Source organism: Podarcis gaigeae, assembly GCF_964106915.1.
Source record: "Podarcis gaigeae genome assembly, chromosome: 12".
NCBI classification, from domain to species: domain Eukaryota; kingdom Metazoa; phylum Chordata; class Lepidosauria; order Squamata; family Lacertidae; genus Podarcis; species Podarcis gaigeae.
This window is the reverse complement of record NC_139688.1, coordinates 21,000,313-21,021,482: the sequence shown is the minus strand read 5'-3', so window position 1 is coordinate 21,021,482 and position 21,170 is coordinate 21,000,313. Positions and strand designations below refer to the sequence as shown.

General features: G+C 39.4%; 1 protein-coding gene across 1 annotated transcript in view; it reads right to left on the bottom strand.

Annotated features, from left to right (window-relative positions):
• ODAD2 (outer dynein arm docking complex subunit 2) overlaps positions 1–14,497 on the bottom strand; it is a 92,093-nt gene extending 77,596 nt beyond the window's left edge. The window contains exon 1 of the mRNA XM_083704693.1: positions 14,392–14,497. The gene's annotated coding sequence lies outside the window, so the exon portion shown is untranslated. The remainder of the gene's footprint in view (positions 1–14,391) is intronic.
• Between the last annotated feature and the right edge of the window lie 6,673 nt (positions 14,498–21,170).

The following is a 21,170-nucleotide window of genomic DNA, read 5'->3' as shown; positions in this document are numbered from 1 at the left end:
CAAGATCTGCCAAGGCATGCTTGATCTTTCTTTTGCCTAAATAACTGTGTAAGGATGAACACTTGGCTAACACCTAAAATGCTTGCTTAAAAAGTCAATCATCACTGGTGGTGCGTTTTTGAATACATAATTTTATTCTCTTCAGCACTCCCTGCCAAAAAAGGTGAACATAATTACAAACCGAAATGGAACTATAAAAGTTACAGCAACAGCAACCATAAAATTAACTCACAAGTCCCAGTGTTTCAAAGATTGAAGCACAACAGCAGGGATCTTTTCTACCATGCATTGTCCCAATAAGAATATTTGCCCTTTATAACATTTAAATGCTTTTTTACTACTCAGATTCAGACTATTCATATTTGGGTGGGGAAAACATCAATGCATGTATTGTTCTTTTCAAGTACTGTATACAAAAGCGACAGAGAAATTGGGATTAGACAGAATGGGATTTTGGGGGTCCTCTGTTGTTATAGAGCTGTGAGGTTCAGTTTCACAGAACGAGGGATGTTTAAGCAAGTCAAGCTAAGTGAAGAAGCTTAGCCTGATATACTCTGTTTTGTTGTGAAAATGGGTCTTTGCATAAGTAAAGAGTTGATCTTGTGCAAATGATTTGTTGCTGCAGAAGCAACTGGACAGAGACCTTTCTGGATAGTGTTTCTTTATCCTTCCCTTGTCTGGATGTGATGTGATCAATGGGTCAGCCAGGCTGTCTTGAAAGGGCACAGAGACCTGACTTGCTCTGCATAAAAATCCAATGCTAGGGCATTGGAGGGGTGGTTCTCCTAGAAAGCTAATGTGCTCAGCCTGTGTATGTGTGTAAATAAACATTATGTCATAAAAATACTACCAGTCTCATTTATCTTCATTCCAAGAGAACCAACCCCAAGGTAAGTGCTGGGATTGCTGAAACTTCACACTGCTCAGGAGTGTGTAACAACGGGGAAACGACACAACAGAACAAACACGTGATAGTGTAAGAGAAGCAATCTATTTACATATTGTGAGACTGATTACCTGTGTGAGCACAAAAAACAAAAAGTAGCCATTAATAAAAAAGACTAATTTGTATTGTGCATGATCTCTCTCTCATTTGGAGATTTAATACAGTATAGAGAAGGAATGAAAACCAAGTGGTAATAATAGAAGATTGCTTCTCTTCACTTTGAGTTGCTTAGACTTGGCAGGAAAGCTGCTCCAGAATCATACCCATCCAGTCTCTCAGCTGTTTGCATAATTTTGCCCATGTAATGTTTGCTGTGAGATGCAAATGGAAGATACAGACATTGTAGGAGACCAAGGGATTGTTTTGACCAATTTAGTGTAATAAGACCAGTGCAGGACCTTTTCACTACATTTATATGAAATTAAATTTATATTACCTTATGCCACTGGATACTCCCGCCAGGCATGAAACAATTTCTTATCTGCTTATACCTTTTACTACATTCTTTGTAGCGTCATGGAGGCTATGTTCTAATGGCTAAGCAATTTGTCAATATCTGCAGGCCTCAGGAAAAGGGTTTCCAATTTTCAAGAAATGCACTTTCCATCTAAAGAGCTTGTACTGTCTGCATAAGATCCATTACCTAATGAATGACTGAAATGTCCCAATAGTTGTATACCAGGTGTATAAATGTAGATGCCTGAGTAATTTTCGACTTTGGACTATATGTAACTTTGGTGCTATTAACAAAATTAAAAGTTCTTTAAAAGTATAACATTCAGTATCTTTCGAACCCTATTCAAAAAGATGTGGGGCCTAGGGGAATATCATGGCCTTTGATATTTTTAATCCACTCCTATATTTTTTTTTGCCAAAAACCTTGAATTTATTTAAAAGACCACCATATATGCTTAAAGGAGCCTCCCTTCCCACATTATTTCCAACAGACCCTATTACTTTTTTTACATATGTATTGAATGTGCACAGATGTTACATACCACCTGCTCAAAATCTTATAAATTAACTTCCCTCAGAGAAGCACTTAAATGGGTTTGTTTTTGTACCATACATCTGCCCAATCCTCCTCAGTTATTTCCATCTCCAAATCCTTCTCCAAGCTTAACATATGTTGTTTTCTTTTCTTTTTTAAAGTGCTTTGCAAAAAAACACTTGTTCAGTTCTGAAACCAAACCCTTCAAATCTACTTAGCAGCCCCCAACAAGTGCTCAGACCTAGTCAAATATCTACTTGACTTCATTTTTACAAAGTGCTTCTTCACTGGCAGGCAGTGGGAAAATGAAGCTTGATATGTTTTACCATACATGATTATTTCTCATATATTCTAAATCGATTGATAATATATCAAAATGTATCTAACCCACATCTGTTCCAAAACTTGTAAAAATTATTTCTTGAGAAATTCTGGACACCTACATAGATTTGCCCCTTATGCATATTTTGCTTATATCCACAAGCTGATGATATATAAGTTTGTATCTTTTCTCTGTACGAGCAAACATAGCGAGAGTTGTTCTTTATTTCCCTCAAAATCCCTTCAGGGCTTGTCAGTATGAGTGTTCACCCAGACAAAATTTGCCTTGATATAGTCGGATGAATAATTGCCTGGCCAGTTCCCCCGTTTCCATTGGGTATGGTAACCCTATCCCCTGATTTATGTCTGTTGTCCAGATTTTAAAATAGCCGGAGATAAGTATACAATAATCACAGCAGCACATTCATTTTGTTCTATAGCCAAGTTGTCAGTTCTTTTCTGTTCACTGCCTCAGCTGGTCACCTTTCATTATCCATGGAGAAATATGCTATGAAAGACCATTGGCAAAACAGGGTGTATCATTTCAGGAGGTGAAATTTAATTTTTGCAAATTTATTCAGGGAGGAGTCTTAAAAATATGTTTTGGGCGTGAGGAATTCAAAACTGCTATTATTTTTGTGATTGGACAACATTTAGCTTGGTAAATCTACGTTTGGTTAAAAAGCACATTAACTACTCTCAGAAAACCAAAGAATTTTAATTTTAGCTTCTGAACATGCCAGGTAATACTAAATAACACTAAACAACAACAACAAAATTTCAAGTACTTGGCAATCATTTTTTATGGTTTCCAAGCAATTTTACACACATTTTACTTACCAAGCAAAACAAAATTATATTAATTTAACCAAAGTATCTTTTGAATTCCTAAGCCATGTTACAACTTATTAGCACCCTTCATTTTTTAAAGTTGAAACATTCTATATTATTGCTGATTATGATTATGATTATTTAGTATTCTTTAGTATTATCTGACATTTTCAGAAGGTAAAATTTGAATTATTTGGTTTTCCGAGAGTAGTTTATGTGCTTTTTAACCAAATATGCCTTTAATACGACAATAAATCAGTCAGCCTCTAAAGTGCCACAGTGCTTTTTCTAATGAAATCTGTTATACTACTCACTATGCTCTGAAGATGACATGGTTATTGGCATTTAATTTACCAGTATATAGGGCATGGCTGAATTCACAGGAATGCTAGACTTAAGATTATTAAAAAGTGACGAGAAGGCAGCTCTTTTCCCTACTAGGTTAAAAAATACCAATTAGCATCATGGGGCTTATGTAAACAACTTCTTGCTGGCTCATAATCTGTTTATGAGTCAAGTTGTGCTTGGAGGCTCTTAACCTAGAACCAGAGGCAAGTTTGTATATTTTTCTTTGAGGCATCCAGGCAGTGGAACACCACAAGTTATAAGCTGTTTTTAAAACAGCTCGCATGGAGCCATAAACCTCAGATGTTGCAGGTCAACTGGTGTGGTCCACTGACTTCAGTCTGTGCAGATCTTCACAGCCCTACAGTCACTGCACAAGTCATGCTCTTTCAGTCAAAATTCCCCACACCTGGCAAATGCAAATGAAAACTTTTTAAAAGTTTTCCTAAACCAAAAAGGAAACATTCTTAGAACACATTAACAATTCAAATGTTGCATGGATGTAATAATATGACATATTTTATTCAAGCTTATGCTTGGTTGAGGTCAATTATTTTCAGAGACAGCCACAATGTTTTGAGGATATTCCACCAGAGGAATGGGTTTTGTGGATTTTGGGGTCATGCAGAAGCATTGATGGTGTGAACTGGCACCTGACATGATCACACAAATAGCAGCAGCCACATGACCCCCCACCACCTGAGCCCATTATACCTCTGCCTTTTCCCAGAGGAATAAAGACCATTGGCTGCAGGAGCTGATCTTTCAAGGTGCCCATTTTTGGTACTGTTATGTACTGAAGTTCTCACCCTGGTCCAGCAGGGGGATACTGTAGATAGTTCAGGTCCACATATGCAAATAAGGGATCGAAAGTGACGTTCAGTGATTGGATAGTTACAGAAAGTTGTTACAATTACGCTGTTCTGGAGCTCTATATAAGCAGGCTGGCTGAACCCTTCAGTTCAGTTCTGTTCTGGCCTGTGAATAAACAAGAGCTGTTTGAAGAATTGCTGTGTCGTCTGATATGTTCCCCCTCCACTTAACAGGTACCCACTGCCATTTATAGAGAAACAAGAACACCCATATTTTCCTCTACGGAAACACGGCCTCTTGACTAGGAAATAGTTAGGTAATATTTCTAAGAAATATTAACATCTCAACATTCATCATTACACAAATGCAGGAAATAAGTGATTAAGCATTGCCTCTCAAAGCAACTTAAAACTCCAGCGTATTGCATGGAAATAAAACCCTCATGGGATATTTCAGGCTTCCAAATGCTCATTCCTTACAGCATCATTCACCTCCGGCCCTAATTTTGGCCTTTGAGTTGGCAAGGAGCATATTCTCCAGGAAGAGATTCTCCTTCTTTATCCCTAAAATCCTCATGGGTTTCCCCCCATATAACAGCGTGGACCTTGTGTCTCATCTCCCCCTATGTTTTGCTCCAGCTGTGGTCAATTAGAAAAGCTGATTACTGACCTCATGGAGGGCCCCACACTCTCACCGATTCTCAAGAGCTCATCTTGAAGCCAAACTGTTACACCGAGTTAATCAGCGGCAAATTACTGTCTGTCAGAGAACCAGCAATATGTCTTTTTGCTAGACATTCTTCCCCCGCCCCCAGTCTGTATACTGCATGTATTGAAAACACTATAATGCCAAGAAATATTCTATATGGTTGACCTTCAAGAAGCCAGCAGTGAAAATAGTTATCTGTTTTTGAAATCAAAGCCAGCTTTGTATAATTGGCTACGTCGAGGCTATGGTTGTACAGAAACCATATCAAATTAAAGAACACAGACAGAAGATAGTGGCTTGCCAATTTGCCCCAATCAGATAAATATGACAAAAAATGGAGTAGATGCAAACTACATTGTTTGAAATTTTTAGATTGTTGAACACTCAACTTATCTCTTTTGCCTCGCTTAATTGCTTACATGCTGTGGAATGGTTTGTGTCCATTCTGGTTGCTGAGTTTAAAAAATAACTGCCTGTGTTGAAGACCTTGAGCCAGATGGGGCTGTTAGTGGTGAGAATTAACATAGGAAAGAGCCTTGCTGGATCAAATCTCCAACCAGCCCAGCATTTTTGCTCTCTGAACCACCTGCCCCTAGAAAGCCAACAAGCTGGGCAGGAAGACAGTAGTCCTCATCCACTAACAGGGATCCATTGGCATGCTGCATTTGAATCTGGATATTCCTTACACACATCCTGACTGCTAGTCATTCTGTCCTCAAGGAATTTATCCAGTCCCATTTTAAAGTAATTTTCAAGTACCGTATTTTTCCATGTATAAGACAAGGCTTTTTTCCTTAGAATTTCATGTTAAAATATGTGGGTCGTCTTATACACGGATAGTGCATAGTGGGGACATGTTATTGGTTGCTGCCAGGAGCCGGAGATTGTCAGTGGCTATTGGGCGTGTTATTGGTGGTTGCGGAAAGGGCTGGGTTTGACTGGCTGTTGCTGCAGCAATTAGGCAGGCGATCGGCGGCTTCTGCCAGTAGGGGGACAGTCGATAGATGGCTTTTGCAACGCTAGTGGCAGCATAGGTCAGGCATTTTCTTAATTTGGAGTCCCCCCCAAAAGGGGGCGTGTTATACATGGAAAAATACGGTAATTTCATCACCACAAAAGGATGGCAGCAAATTGGTAGGTACTTCTTACTTATTGCAATTACACTACAGCCCACCTAAAAACAACAACCGCCAATTAAAAAACAACAACCCTGATATAATCCTACCTTTCAGGGTACCAGTTCTTTCAAGGCAGCTTATAAGTTACAAAAAAAAAAAAACCCACAGCATTTTAAAATCCACAGCCAACAATACAAATATATAACACAGGATCCCAGGACAGTAGACAGGGCAGTGTTAGATTGGCTAAGGTGAATAGATGCATGACTGTACAGTGTATGACTGGGTTGTGTGACTTGGAAGAGATTAGTACATGAATGGGGAGAGGGAGGGACACAAAAATAGGGTGGCTGAATGGAAAAGCTGGTTGAGTTTGAACATATCAGTGAATGGGGAGTAGATGCTAAAACACTATTTCAAATCGAACGTTCAGCCAGTGTCAACAACTTACCACTATGAAATAGAGAGAGCCTCAAATCTGGAACATTATGCCTATAAATTCCTTGTTCACTGCAATAAAACAGGTAATATCTATCCTTGACGTAACTGTCATATAAATATGGTCTGTTGATTTTAAGCACCTGAGATGTTTCTACCGACATTATTAGAATCAGAGTCTTTTTAAAACACACACAGACACATTCTTTTCACATTGGCAACACTACTCATTCATTTTTTCTCAGTCACCTTTATCAGTCAGTGATGAAGCATAGCCACTGGTGCATGTGTGTGTTGGTGTGTGTGTGTATAAATAGATTGTTTCTTTAATAAAGTGAGCTACACCAATAAATCATCATGGAAGCCAGATTGGATTGAACAGGTATTTTTGAGCTCATTTTTCATCATTAACATGGCATATAGGTAGCAGTGTTGTGCACAAATCAGAGCAACTGTGCACATAGATTTTAGGGAGAGACTAGGTGATGTAGTTAATTACACAACTTCCACCGCTTCCCTTGCCAATATGCAAATAACTGTAGTGCTTTAAAAACACTGCTTGAGAGAAGAATGGGGAAGGAAGCAAGACTGGGAGATGGGGCTGCTGAGGAGGCTCTAAACATCCCAGCTATAACATAAGAACAGAAATAGAGTAATGCTGGATCAGACCAAAGGTCCAGGTATTTTGTTTTCCAAAGTAGGTAGCTGTATGGTTCTGGAAACCCCCCAAGCAGGGCATAAAGTTGGATGCTCTCCTATAATGTGGCTTTCTAGCAAGCTTTGCACTGCCTCTGAACATGAAGGCTCCATTTTGTTTTCATTACTAAATAACAAATAGACTTGTTATCCATGGACTTGCTTAAATCTCCTTTAAAGGAGTCAGCACCATATCCTGTGGCAGTGAATGATATACATCAGTTGGATTGTCTCTTGTCTGTCCTTAATCTACAGCAATCAGCTTCATTTGGTGAACCCCAGATTTTAATATTGCAGGAAATAATTTTTTTTAAAATTCTCTCTCCCCCCACTTTCTCTACACCATACATACTTTCATAAACCTTATTCATGTTTTCCCCCTTAGTCATCCTTTTCTTAAAAGCCACAAACACTTTAGCCATTAGGTCTTGTGTTCCAAGTACCACCAGGATCTTACACCACAATATCAAGTATTATGAAAAACAAAGTATTCTTGGCCAGTTGTCCCAAATTTAGCAGGTAAACATTAAAACGCTACAAAAAAAGAAGAATCCAAGATCCTGCTTCAATAGTATAAGAGAGGGAAAGTATAAAAGCATTTCTCATGTATTCAAATATAGTATTCCCAGAACTTGAAAACAAGTTTCAGCATGTGGATGCACCTCAGAGACTATTGCAAGTTCACACCACAATAAACTGGTCAATCAACTGTCTTTTTCAATAAATGCGAGGTAGACAGAGACTGGCATGGAAAGCTTTCTTGTATACTAATAGCAAACTAATAGGTATGGGTCCTTGTGTAGCCAAAGCAGCAACATCCACACATAAGAAGAAGCAGGTTATCGGCAGGCTTAGGGGAAGCTCAAGGTTTGCAGAACTACAAAAAAATATTTAGGGAAAATATGCCCACGGAAAACTCGGCATGCTAAGTGGTCACAGAATGCTGAGTGCTGGGTGGGGATGGGGAAATGTGGGGGGCTGAAATGGCTGTCAGGAATGCGGAACAGGATCACTCGCCCCACACTGCAAGACTTTGTTGTAGGTCCCACTTGAATTCTATTTACAAACACGCTTAATTGGCAATTTGTGCATGCATTCATAATGTCTACTTTGCGAAAGCAAATGTCTCTGAAAACTCATGCCACAATAGACTAGAAAGTCTCTGAAGTGCTGCAACACTCTGAAGTTTTGGGAGTTACTACAATGGCCACTCATCTAGGCAACAGAAATAATCAATGGGATACCACCTTAGTAGCCACAGTCATTTTTTTAAATATAATTTTATTTATAATTTGCATTTACAACAATTATTCAACAAACATTCTAACATTGCAAATTTTGACTCCCTTCCCACTCTTTCTGCGGTTCTTTACATTTACGGTACTTTCATCATTTCCTGCATACTCCAAATTATCTTAATTTACCGTATTTTTTTCTTCATCTAATCTCATGTACATCTCATATACATTTCTTTTAAAACTGCAGGTTTTTACAGTAATCCTGCCAATGTCTTGATCTGTTTTATGTCCTGATCTACAAATTTTAGTTTGTAAATACTCAAGAAAACATTTCCATTCCTTTCTAAAAAGTTTGTTGTCTTGATTTCTGATTCTTTCGGTAAGTTTCACCACAGTCATTAGACAAACTCTGATTTGCCCTTTTTTCTGTATGAAGATACCAAGGTAATGCTGTCATTTTGCAAAGCTGATGAAGAAAGGTGGAACAGCTATTTAAAAATATAACCAGGCATGGGACATTCCTCATAACAAGAAAAAAGTGTCAACTGAGCACATGTCATGAGATTGACTATGAGACTGGGAAAGCATGTATTTACAAGCTTCAGCTGATATTTTCCAGATAGAGACAGTATTTTCTGTTCCTTGAAAATTGACTTATTTCCAGTTTTTGACTTTGTAAGTTATTTATTAGGAACAGTCAAGATTACTTCCAAAACCAGCATCTTTCAGAACTATCTAAGCAGTCTTTAGCAACTGCATCCTTGACCATTATGGCATTTGGAATAAATAAGTAAATACTTTTTGATTAGGTGAACACATGCTACAGGTCAGATGACCTAGACTGGAACAAGGTTTAAGGGCTGAACAGCAGACAGCTCAAGGTATCAGTTGTGAATTCAAGGGAGGGGGGGGAATGAAGTCTTTTCTGATGGGATTCAACATGATGGGGAGAAAGTATGTGATTTTCAGAAGAGGCTGTCTGGCCAAGAGATGATGCTTTCAGCAATCTTCAAGAAGAATAAAGGCTGCCTAAAGTGAGACAAGATATTTGGGATAATAAATTGAGGATTAATAATATTCAGGCAGTTGCTTTTCTTCACAATGACAGGGAATGAGATTTTGCAGGACACTTCTTGAAATGGCTTCCAGATGGGAATGCAGGGCACACTATCCAAGACTTAATGTGATTTAGGGAGAGCTTAACCAATAAAAAAGGAGGGATGATGCACGTTTCAAAATCAGAATAATATTGTGCTCTTGTTTTCTACCTTCCTCGTTCTGTGGCTTTATTTGCTTTGGCATTATGCAATCTACTGCTTCGGTAAATATTTAAAAAAAGGAGAGTGGCTAGAAGGATCAGGTGGAAAAAAATGACCAAAATGGGATTAGTTTTCATTCTTAATGGAGTGATTAGCAGAAACATACCCTTTTATGGTCTTATTGGAACCTATGTGATCATCTCAATATAAACAATCTGTGAATCTCCCCTTTCAGTATTCTGGTTTGTGGCTGTTCTTAAGAGTTACACTGCTTCTCTTGGAGTGGAATGAAACAAGGGATTAAACAAGGAGAAAATCAGGAGCTCCCAGAGACCTTTGGTTAAGCATATGAGCTAAAACCAACATAATTGACATGCAAAACCTGTTTTTCATATGATCTCTTGGGGTATCTTGTTAACATGCAATGTCAATTATTCAAAATATAGTCAAATTGCAGGTTCTGGTCCAGCGTCTTCTCATCCCCACAACGCAGCAGAGGTAGAGATAGGTACATCAAACAGATTTATTTTGGACTGGGGCTCAGCCTGAAAGAAGAGAAAATGATAGCATGGAAGTGCCTCTCAACAATTGCAGAGCATGCCTCCCTTACCACTGGGAAGCTGCAGTTGTGCTCTGAGTTTCTGAGGAGGCCCTGGGACAGCAGCTTGCTCTGCAAAATGTTGCTGCTTCTGATTGTGCCTTCTGCTGGCGCCAAGGTCTTGACTCTCAACAGATGTCTATCACCCTATATCAGCACAGCCATGCTGACTGGGCTGCATGCTCATTACACGTTCAAAGCACATTCAAAGCATATTATTCCCCTCAAAAAATTCTGGGCACTGTAGTTTGCTAAGGGTGGCTGGGAATTGTAGCTCTGTGAGGGGTAAACTAGGTAAAGGGACCCCTGACCATTAGGTCTAGTCATGGCCGACTCTGGGGTTGCGGCACTCATCTCGCTTTACTGGCCGGGGGAGCCGACGTACAGCTTCCGGGTCATGTTGCCAGCATGACTAAGCCGCTTCTGGTGAACCAGAGCAGCGCACGGAAATGCTGTTTACCTTCCTGCCAGAGCGGTACCTATTTATCTACTTGCACTTTGACGTGCTTTTGAACTGCTAGGTTGGCAGGAGCAGGGACTGAGCAATGGGAGCTCACCCCGTTGTGGGGATTTGAAACGCCGACTTTCTGATTGGCAAGTCCTAGGCTCTGTGGTTTAACCCACAGCGCCACCCATAATTCTTTTGAGGGAAAGAATGTGCTTCAAACATGCTTTGAAATGTGTAGTGTGTACAAAACCTCAGGCTGATGGGAGTTGTAGTTTTTAGTTTAAGCCATCTGGAAGGCACCAGGTTAGGGAAGCTGCCCTGTTAAACAGAAATAAATATGCACAAATATTCTCAGGCACAATACAAATGTGTAGCCCCAATGTTGTCTTCCCAGTTTTCCTTCAAGGAGCTCAAGGCAAATGTACAATTGCAAAGCAGACTGTAACATTTTGCAACTGCAAGATTTTGGTGGTGACAAAAATCAATCTTTATTTCCACTAAGAAAGCAGGTTCTAAAATAAACTGGACTGGATGCAGCTTGGTTAAATAAGAGCTGCTAAGGGGTGGGGGAACCTTTGCAGTTGTATCTGGTTTCCGTCACCATACTGATCATATTATGTCAGCAGTCAAGTGAAATATAAAGAAATATTATGTTAAAGCCAAGGAACACTTCCCCCCAATACTAACCCTCTCACTTGGATGACATATGGATGCTGTTGAAGAAGGAAGTTAAAATGGGGTTACAGGTTTCATTCTACATCCATCTCAATTAGGTGGCCAAATTGCAGAACAAAAGATGCCCTTTTATCAACGCGGTTTATATTGTTTAACCAGAGCAGAAGTATGTGTTACAATACGTGTCTTCCTGCATAGTGTACATTCTGATACTCTTCATTCAGCCAATTTTCTGGTATTTTTCTCAAAGTCTCTGCCATGGATATTCCAATCGTCCATATGGGTACATTTACTCTTCATTTTTTTTTCCATTTCCTTTTCTGGTAATAACTATTCTAAATCAAGCTTTTTCGTTGAAAAAACTGGAGCCATTCTAGCCATGCTGAAGGAACCAACGCCTTCCAGGTTTGGTAATTACATATTTTATTGTTGGAAGAAACAAATCGAATGGTTTCCTTTTTCTTCAATTAGGACTTTATGTAGCACTAGAGATTTACTCCCAGACTCTTTCATTGGATGCCCAGTAATGTATTGAAGAATTGGAGATGCATTTATTTTAAAGTTCTTTATTTCTGCATGCTGCTTTTCCAAAAAGTCACGTGATCAGTTCCAGAAAGTTATTTACTCTGATTTGTTTGAAATGGTGGCATTAGAAGCTTAATAGTAAAACTGGATTACATATGTTTTTGCCAGATAGTAACAGTATTCTTTTTATATGCGTAACATCAGGTTTGATTCCCATTGTTGGTACTTTATAGAAGGCAACTGAAAAAGTACAAGGACCTTATGCAATGTGTAGTAAAAGGAATATATAGTTGCTCCAGGCTAATTTCCCATTATGGTGCGCATTGTGACGGAGTTTACTGAAAGTTACCACATCAAGCAGTTCCTGGAGTTGAATGAGCCATCACAGATCCAATAGCAAAGATCTTCCGCCTCCCTGACATGCCTCAGACAAGAGGAAACAGTACACAGAGGCTGACAGACTGATCTTCCTGGCATACTGGGACCAATGGGAAACAAAATATCTCTTTTTAAGGCCAAATGAAAGGAAACAGGCCTTTTCTCACCTTCTTTCCTGTCTGTGCAAGCCCAGCAGGCTTGGCAATTGGTGCCCCACCAGCTCCCACCGCTGGCGTTGGCTACTAAAAAGAATTATGCTTTTGCTGGGTTTGTACCATGGATGAAAGTTCAGCTTCCAAATGCATTATTTGGATTATTTTATTTATTGCATAGTTAACCAAATACATTGCAGGCAACTCCCCATTTATGTGAGTTCAAGGCATGCGCATGTGCGTATTGCCACGAACCCAAAAAGGGGCGAAAAGAGTGCAGAATTGGCAAAAAAAAAAAAAAGTGCAAAAACAGTGGCTAGCAATCCCATAAGCTTTGGCAGTGCATTCCCAGGTGCCTTTGCAGTACATTTTAAAGAATGAAATACAGTGTATGATAACAAGCCATGGTTTCCCCTCAATATCTTCACTCTAAGTGGTTATGGGCTTAATTCCATCTCCTTGTGTGCTCAACAGAACTCTCTCTCTCTCTCTCTCTCTCTCTCTCTCTCTCTCTCTCACACACACACACACACACACACACACACACACACACACACACACTTTGGATATACACAAACATTCTTGCTGTTACTTCTTATTTCCCTGCATCCCCTGCTGATTTTTCAAGTATTTGAAGGAACTGTTCATACATACTATCAATGGGCCTCATTAAAGCAAAGAGTCTAATAGGCCAGCGCCTGAAAGACATTGAACGGCAAAACAACCTGACTATCTTAAAGAAACTGTGCCCATGGTATACCTACTTTCCCCCTTCTCATTTTGACTCTCCAGCTTCATATTTGTTTAAATTAACCATCCCAAAATACAGACGTGCCTTTACATTGGCTAGATGGGATGTTCTCCCCTCGGCCGTACTCGAAGGTCGCTACCAAAAGACTCCATTTGAAAAACGACTCTGCCCATGTGGAGATGGTAACACGGAAACAGTGTCCCACGTCTTCCTATCCTGCCCCCTTTACAAAGACCTAAGGAATGAGATTATTACTCCACTCATTCTCTCCAACCCCGGCCGTTCACCAGACATCACACTGTATTTCCTCTTATCTGATACGGATAGTCAGATAACAGAGAAGGTCGCGAGGTACATCGAAAGAGCTATGAAATTGAGGGCCACCATCTGAGTGACAGACTTGTTCATCTGACGGACCTCCTTTTGCTTGTTCTTTTCTCCCTTTTATCCTTATTTCTATTTTTAATTCTTGTATAGCTGTGGCCTGTTGGCTTTGCTAATAAAGTTTTGAAGAAGAAGAAGATCATAAATGTATTCTTGTTTTGAGGACAGTAACACAATCTAAAATCGTGACACCTGATGCCTATTGCATCAGATAAAGACAGAAAGATCTGTTTGTGAAGGTGGTACAGGAGGAAGTTAACTGCTTAGTTAAGTAAGTGTAGATTTTTATCCCAGTCTGTATCTGTGCTGTACTTGTTGTTGCTTTTTTATTCGGTTTTTATTGTTTATTTGTGCTTTATGGGAAGCTATTTCTACATCAAATAAATAATGGCTTGGCAATACCTTCAGCAAGCAATAAAGGAAACATGAATGCTAAACAAATGTAATAAATTTGTTAATATTTTCCATCTTCAAATGAAATGAAGGTTGGGGATCTTGCTAATTTCGAAAGCTTGGCATCACTCAGAGAGCTTGCGGTATTACAGCTGTGCATGGCAAACTGTTCCACATATTTACCATTTTTATGATTAGCTGTTTTTTGGCTTCTTCTTTCTGTGTGTGCCTCTGAATACACTTTCAGTCACAACCTGCCCTTTGTCATCTGACTGTAGCACTAATAACAACATATGGCAGAACAGTCAGACACATCTTCAGGAACTGGGAAGTCTAGGACTTTAGGCAGCCATCGCGTAATCCCACCCTTACCCACTCCTCACCTGGGATTTTCCATTCTCTCAGTCTCACCTCTCTTGCTCCCACTACATAAAGCCATCTTTTCCACAGCACTGGGTCTCTCCTCCCCCTGCCGCTCTTACTGATATGGTTCTGAAAATGAGGTGCTGGCTTAGGCCTGCAGCAGAATGAGGGAGTCTGAGTGGACTGTGACACTACTGGCAGCATTTTGTGGTGGGCAGGGCGGGAGAGGGGAGGCATTTTCAATATTTCTCCACAAAATGTTCCTGCAAGTGAAACAGCTCACCCTTCAGGGAGAAAGATTATAGCTCAGCCTGCTGCCTGGGAAATCTCTGAAATTAAATAACAGGTGGCATTAAAAATATTACATACAGTGTTATATAATACTGTATATATGTGTATATATATGTTTTCGGATGTCTCCATTGCCGAACGTTTCGGTTTTCAAATGCCGAAAACCCAGAAGTAAATGCTTCCGTTTTTGAATGTGCCTCGGAAGCCGTTCGACTTCCAAGGCACATTTCTCTATTTTCTAATTGAATTTGCCAACTGCCCATTGTGCCTCAGTTTTCGAATGTTTCAGAAGTCGAACGGTCTTCCGGAACGGATTAAGTTCGAAAACCGATGTACCACTCTATATCTTTCCCAACTTATGGCTGAAGTGGGGCAAGTCCATTCTACACATTCTATACCACTTTACTTTGTGTTGTATGCTCATATGAAATGTTTTTTTAAAAATGCTCTCAATCAATTGCTTTAAAAAGTAATAATACATGAATTCAGTGCCAGTCAAATTTCCCAACGATGATCTTGATGCTTCCATTAAGGAGCTATGAGAAAGGGTCACATTATGAGAAATATTCATCCAGCAGTTAAATGATCTTGTGCATAATCATTTGCCCGAGAATACAGTCATTTGATTTACTTTATGTCAAGGGTAAGGGGGATAGGAATTGATGGAATGAGCAGCGTCAAAAGGCTCAAGGGATAACCTTTTAGCCAGCTAATATGTAATTCTACCTTTGAATAGGATGACCATGCCTCCTATTTTCCAAAGGGCAGTCCTCTGTTTGAAGGGCTTTCATGGGACATTCTGCTGTTTGAAGGAACCCACTGCTTGCAGGGCTCCCCAGTCTATGACAGCTTTGAAGATAAATAACTCTTAAGAAGAGAGAGCGGGGCCTTGAGGTGCCAGACTGAGTAGGCACACAGGCCAGCTGGCCCCAGTCTTCCCCACTATGGTGAGATGTATGGTATAGAAAATGGTATGTAAATTCTACCAATTATTTCTAAATCTGCAATTGCACACATCCATTGACATTTTTATGCAGAGATGTTTTCCCTCTACTTTTTTGGTCACGCATAAGTAGCCAGCCTTAGCTTCAAAAGAGAAAATGTCTGTGAGTATGGAGGAAATATCTTTGTTTAATGCTTTGTTCAAAAGGAGCCTGGACATTTGCAATTCTACTCTGGGTGAAGCGTGCCTTCCTGTTCTGACAGCATATTGTCCCTCGTCCACAAAGTAGCTTTTAGGATTTACAACAAGACGCAGATCCAGACACAACTTCTAAGAGCTGTGTAAATCTTACTGCGTTCAGAGGAGCCTGCTGTCAGTTTTGCAGGCTCAGAGTGTTCTTTCTGGTGACATCAATCATGACTCAACCTGGCCACCAGTGCCACAGATGACAAAAGAGACCTATTTTTAAACAGTGACACCGATACAGCGAGGAGAAGCCTGCCTTGGGCCAGAATTATGTCAGCCTTGCTGTGGATATTCAGAAAGCATGTGCTATGTTATTTTGGGGGTATTGTCAGATGGTGGTCTCTTAGATTTGTGAAAATGCTCCCCCCCTCTCACTTTTTAAGGGAACATTACAAAACTGCTGGGCCAGAGCTGCCATCTTGCATTAGGACCAAGATGTGGGATAGGAAATGGCTCTTCTCACTGTCCTTTAACTCCATCAGAGGCAACTGCTCCCTAAGAAGGACAGTTGGTTTATTCTTTGACAGACACTTGTATGGTACAAAGCCTTAAGACTAAACTAGATGCCACAAACTTCTTCTACAGGTAACATCAAGCCAGTGTTCCTTTTTAAAGCAGAAAGCTAACTCAGGAGAAGGAAGAAAAGATAAGTGGGGATGCACCCCCTTCCTCTCTCCCTCCTAGGGGGAATACTATAGGAAGGGACCATTGGTAAGAAATCCTGCATTTAAAGGAGACTGTTGGCCTCTCCATATATTCTGTTTATTGCAGATTCATGATGATTTGATGCTATTGAGCCCAGCCTTGGCTGGGGAGGGCGGGGTATAAATAAAAATTATTATTATTATTATTATTATTATTATTATTATTATTATTATTAGGATGGTCACAGGTAGAGCCTGCTTCCAATTCTGTTTATGTCTGTAAGTTTTGGGGCAGGCACATTGCTTCCCTTCCAACCAGTGTATATCCCAGAACTTCCTGCTGAAAGCCCATGACTTTTTAACACCACAAATGCTCTCATTTAGTTTTGCCCTGCTTTCTTTGAACTATAGCCCTTCGAGAGAGCAATAATGCAGTAGCATTGGGGAAACATCACAAAACAAAGGGCTCGTCCACATTTGTCCTGCGATTTCTAGTTATGGGTTCAAGCGTGTTTTTCCCCTCTCTTCTGCCTTGCTGCTTTCTTTGTCTTGTATACTGCTGAGTTGGAAGAAATGTCAATTGGGTTTTCTGCAGATTGACATTTGCTCCAATTCAGCAGTAAGCAGTGGGTTTTCTCAAGGAAAGTAATGGGACAAAAGAAAAACGTCTCAGACCTGCGCCTAGAAATCACACGGCAAGTGGAAGTGTGGGTGAGCCCAAACTGAAGCAGATTATTGTGTTAAGAACATGTTGCAGAATAAACCACTGCAATAAAAGCACCAGCCTGAAGGAGATGTCAGTTTTCAGCAGTTAGTTTCCCAGATTAAAGCCTTCTCATCATTTGCAACGCCAAGAGTGGGAAAAGCCACCAGTGTTCAAGAAGGAAAAAATATTGGTCTCAGCTGAAGTTTGATATCTTAAAGAAGAGTTTTCCCTTCTTAACATTTGCTAGCCATAACTGTGTGTTTTAAGGGTTTCACATTTTTAAAGAATCCAGTATAAAATATTGACATAAATATCTAAAGAACACCTGATGATCTTTTCATCTGCTGTTCTTTGAAGCGATCACACCACACTCCAATACCAAAGATTTACAAGGCCACCTTCACGTTCCTTCTCCCGTCTTATGCCTACATGTGTCTGCTACACTCTGCTGTTCTTCAATATAACAAGGTGTGATATAACAAGCTTACAGGTGTAAGCATGCCACTGAAACTGTTAATGCCACATTTGAAAAAAGCAGATTGCTAACATTTAGGACAACGGCCATTTTACTCAGAGTTAATATCTACACTTATATAGAAGAACTGCATTTTTTAACAAAAATAAAAATGAAAAACTTGCCAGCTGCACAAGAGTTCTGAAGCTTTCATGTCGCAGGAGTCTGTCTTATACATCAGACAAGCATATAAAAGAGGCTTAGGGGGAATTTAACAAAGAAAAAGAATATCCAGGTGGTTTTTAAACTAGAATACAATAAAGGGCTGGGTTTAGAGAAGTGTAAGTAACAAGCAAACAAATTGAGAGGTACAGTAGGAGAAGTAATCTTTAAAAAAAAAAGGGAAGAAAAATTGTGTTTTATTTGAAAGCATGGGTGGGAAAGCCCATAAAATCAGCCTGGCCTGCTTTGTCTTCCCTCCCCCCCCCCAATACATATACACCACACTAAGCAGCTACATGCAGTGTTTTTTTCATGGGGGACACAGGGGTATGCATACCCCTAAACATTTTGTGAATCTAAGTTTGGCCTCATTGAGGGGCAGTATTTCAATATGAGTAGGAAAATGAGAGTACCCCTAAACCCATTTTTAAAGAAAAATAACACTGGCTACATGTAATTTCAAAACGTCATTCTATTCGAGTTAGAATGTGTTCTAAAATGCAAGGATTCTGAAGCTAAATTTAAAAATTGAAGCATTTCATTTCATTTTTTGCCTCCTAACTGGTTGGTGATAAGGCCACAGAATAAACTCTTTGAAAATAGCCAGTTTTTTATTTTTAACATAACTTATATTTCTTTTTGAAAACTAAAATACGTGAAACAAAAAACAGCCCAAAGGTCATTGACTAAAGAGCACCTGCTTTGCATGCAAAAGCCCAAGGATCCAATCCGTAGCCTCGCCAGGTAGATGAAGGGACCTGGGGCAGCAAATAGGCCAAAGGTAAAACAAAACAGCTAAAAACATGTAAGAACAATTCCAAAAGAGATCCAGACTAGGAAAGAGCTCCATTTGGGTGTTAGAGATACATATAAAGCAATTAAATATGAACACACACAGAATTTGATTTGGATGCATCATCCTCTACTGGCAGAATGGTTTATCTGCACTTTCAAGGTCTTCCAAAGCATCCAGGACCAACCATCTCTCTGAGTTAGATGTCAGAAGTGGACCTGAAGGTCATTTGCTTATTAGATTTATGCCTTGGCCCTTCTCCAAGTCCCTCATGGCAGTATATAAGGCTCTTCCTCATATTGTAGAAGAAGAAAAAGAAGAGGAGTTTGGACTTGATATCCCACCTTTCACTGCCTGTAAAGGTAAAGGGACTCCTGACCATTAGGTCCAGTCGTGGACGACTCTGGGGTCCAGTCACCTTTGACTGAACTTAACCATACAGGGGTCCTTTACCTTTGGTTTTTTTTGTTTTTGTTTACCTTACCTAATAATGGCTAAAGGTCACCCAGTGAGTTTCATGATATGAGTGGCCTCATACTAATAACATTATTGGTGTTATTATTTATTAAATTTATATATTCATCTGAAGATTCCAGGGCATCTCCAAAGATACTAGTTCTCATGAATATGGTGTAAACACTACCATCTATTTCTTACTCATGTCAGACCAGCTCAACCTGGGCAGGAAAATAAAAGATAATTTGGTGTCTCTTGGAGTCCTTTATCCCTTTTGTGTGAGTAAAAATTAGCATGCTGGTAGCTTGGCTATCACACAGGCAAAAGAATTTCAATTCTTGGCAGGTTCACATTCCTTTGTATCTGGCCTACATAAAGTATTACCAAGTGGGCAAAGAAACCTTTTTAGTTGAACAATTGCATTAATCTCTTGGGGGGTGGGGGTGGTATAATCTAAACCTGAGTTTGTAAAGAGTTTGTTAATCTGGCTTCCATCAGACTCCCAGCTCCAGCAACATAAGGAAAGGCAATGTTTGGAAATACAGAGTTCTAAGTTTCCCGAGATGTGTGAATGTTCCACTTGTGTAGAACATATATCTTTCTCCACCTATAACTTCACTGCTACACTGCACAGGAAAATGCTACACTCATTCAATTAGGCAAGAAAGGAACTCTTGTAGGCATGCTTTTCCAAGGAAACAAAAATATCTACAGTCCTAACTGCAGTTGGAAAAAAGTTTTGTGGGTGCCCACATGCATGCAATTGACTAAGCAGTAAAGTATTTACTTGAAGTAACACACTTGTTAAGTCAGAGTCATTGTGACATAGTAAAAGTTTTGTTTCTATGTCGCAATTTTTTTTAAAAACGTATGTGGATTAGCTCAGTAAATCTATCCTAAGAAGTCAACATGCTGACTTAACTAAACACCTTCACAAAAAAATGTGATCATTATCAACATGTACCCAGTTTTAGTCAGTTATCCAAATACATTTTATGTCCCCTTCTAGGATGACAGAAATAATTATTGTATTTGTTTAAAAACCAATAAAAATTGTTGTTCTTGTTTTTAAAAAAGAAATCACAAAACTGTCACCTATTTTAGAATCTCTAGACACCTTATTGTAAAGGAAAATATATTCAAAGATTGTCAATTAATTTCAAGGCTCTCTCCACATTAGAACATAGACATTGCTGCCTTAATTATGAAAATCTGCTTTTAATTTTTCTATCTTTAGCCGATTAATCAACTTATTCAAGTATGCAATTCAAATTATTCAAAGCACAGTAGCATGCAACAAGGAGAAATACTTTGCACCAATGGCGCATGAATCCAATGCATGCAAGACAAGCTATGGGCTTTCAGGAAGTGGTAGAGAAAAAATGGACTTTAAGGTTCATCTTTAAACTCCTGGAGGTTTTCCAGAAGGAAAGTCTACTCTAAATCAAGTGAAGGCTTCTAAGGTGCAGATGTTTAGAGCTGATTGTGAATATACCATCATAGGGTGTGTGGTGACACCATTATTATGAAAAGCTCCCCAGAATATGCACTATGCAAGGAGAAACTTGCTGGTTTGCTGTTAAACTCACATGTTGTAATATGTTGCTTTTATTTTGTCATTATTTTTGTCATCACTTGTAAAATGAGGGCAGAACCTTGTGCAATTTGTTTACACAGTCACATCTGAATTAGGGGTCATTTGTATTCTTAATATTTGCTCTGTGTGCAGATGCAGGCAATTACAGGACAAAGAAGAAAATCTTAAATCTCTGGACAAGTTAAATATTTGGGTCCTAAACATAAAAACATATGCTGGGGTACAGGCCCCAGGCATTTCAGAAATGGCTCTGCTGCATTGACCAGTATGCTTCAACAAAATAATTGTTTTCTACAGCAAAATCATGGCTTAAGTTAGCTTGTTAAGTTAGTTCGTTCAGTTATGCTACTTGTTTGAATGTGATAATGGTAACAGATATTGCAAGCACAATTCAATTGGTAGATTTGGGTTCCTTATTTTTTAAAAAAGAAGCTTTCCCACAGTACA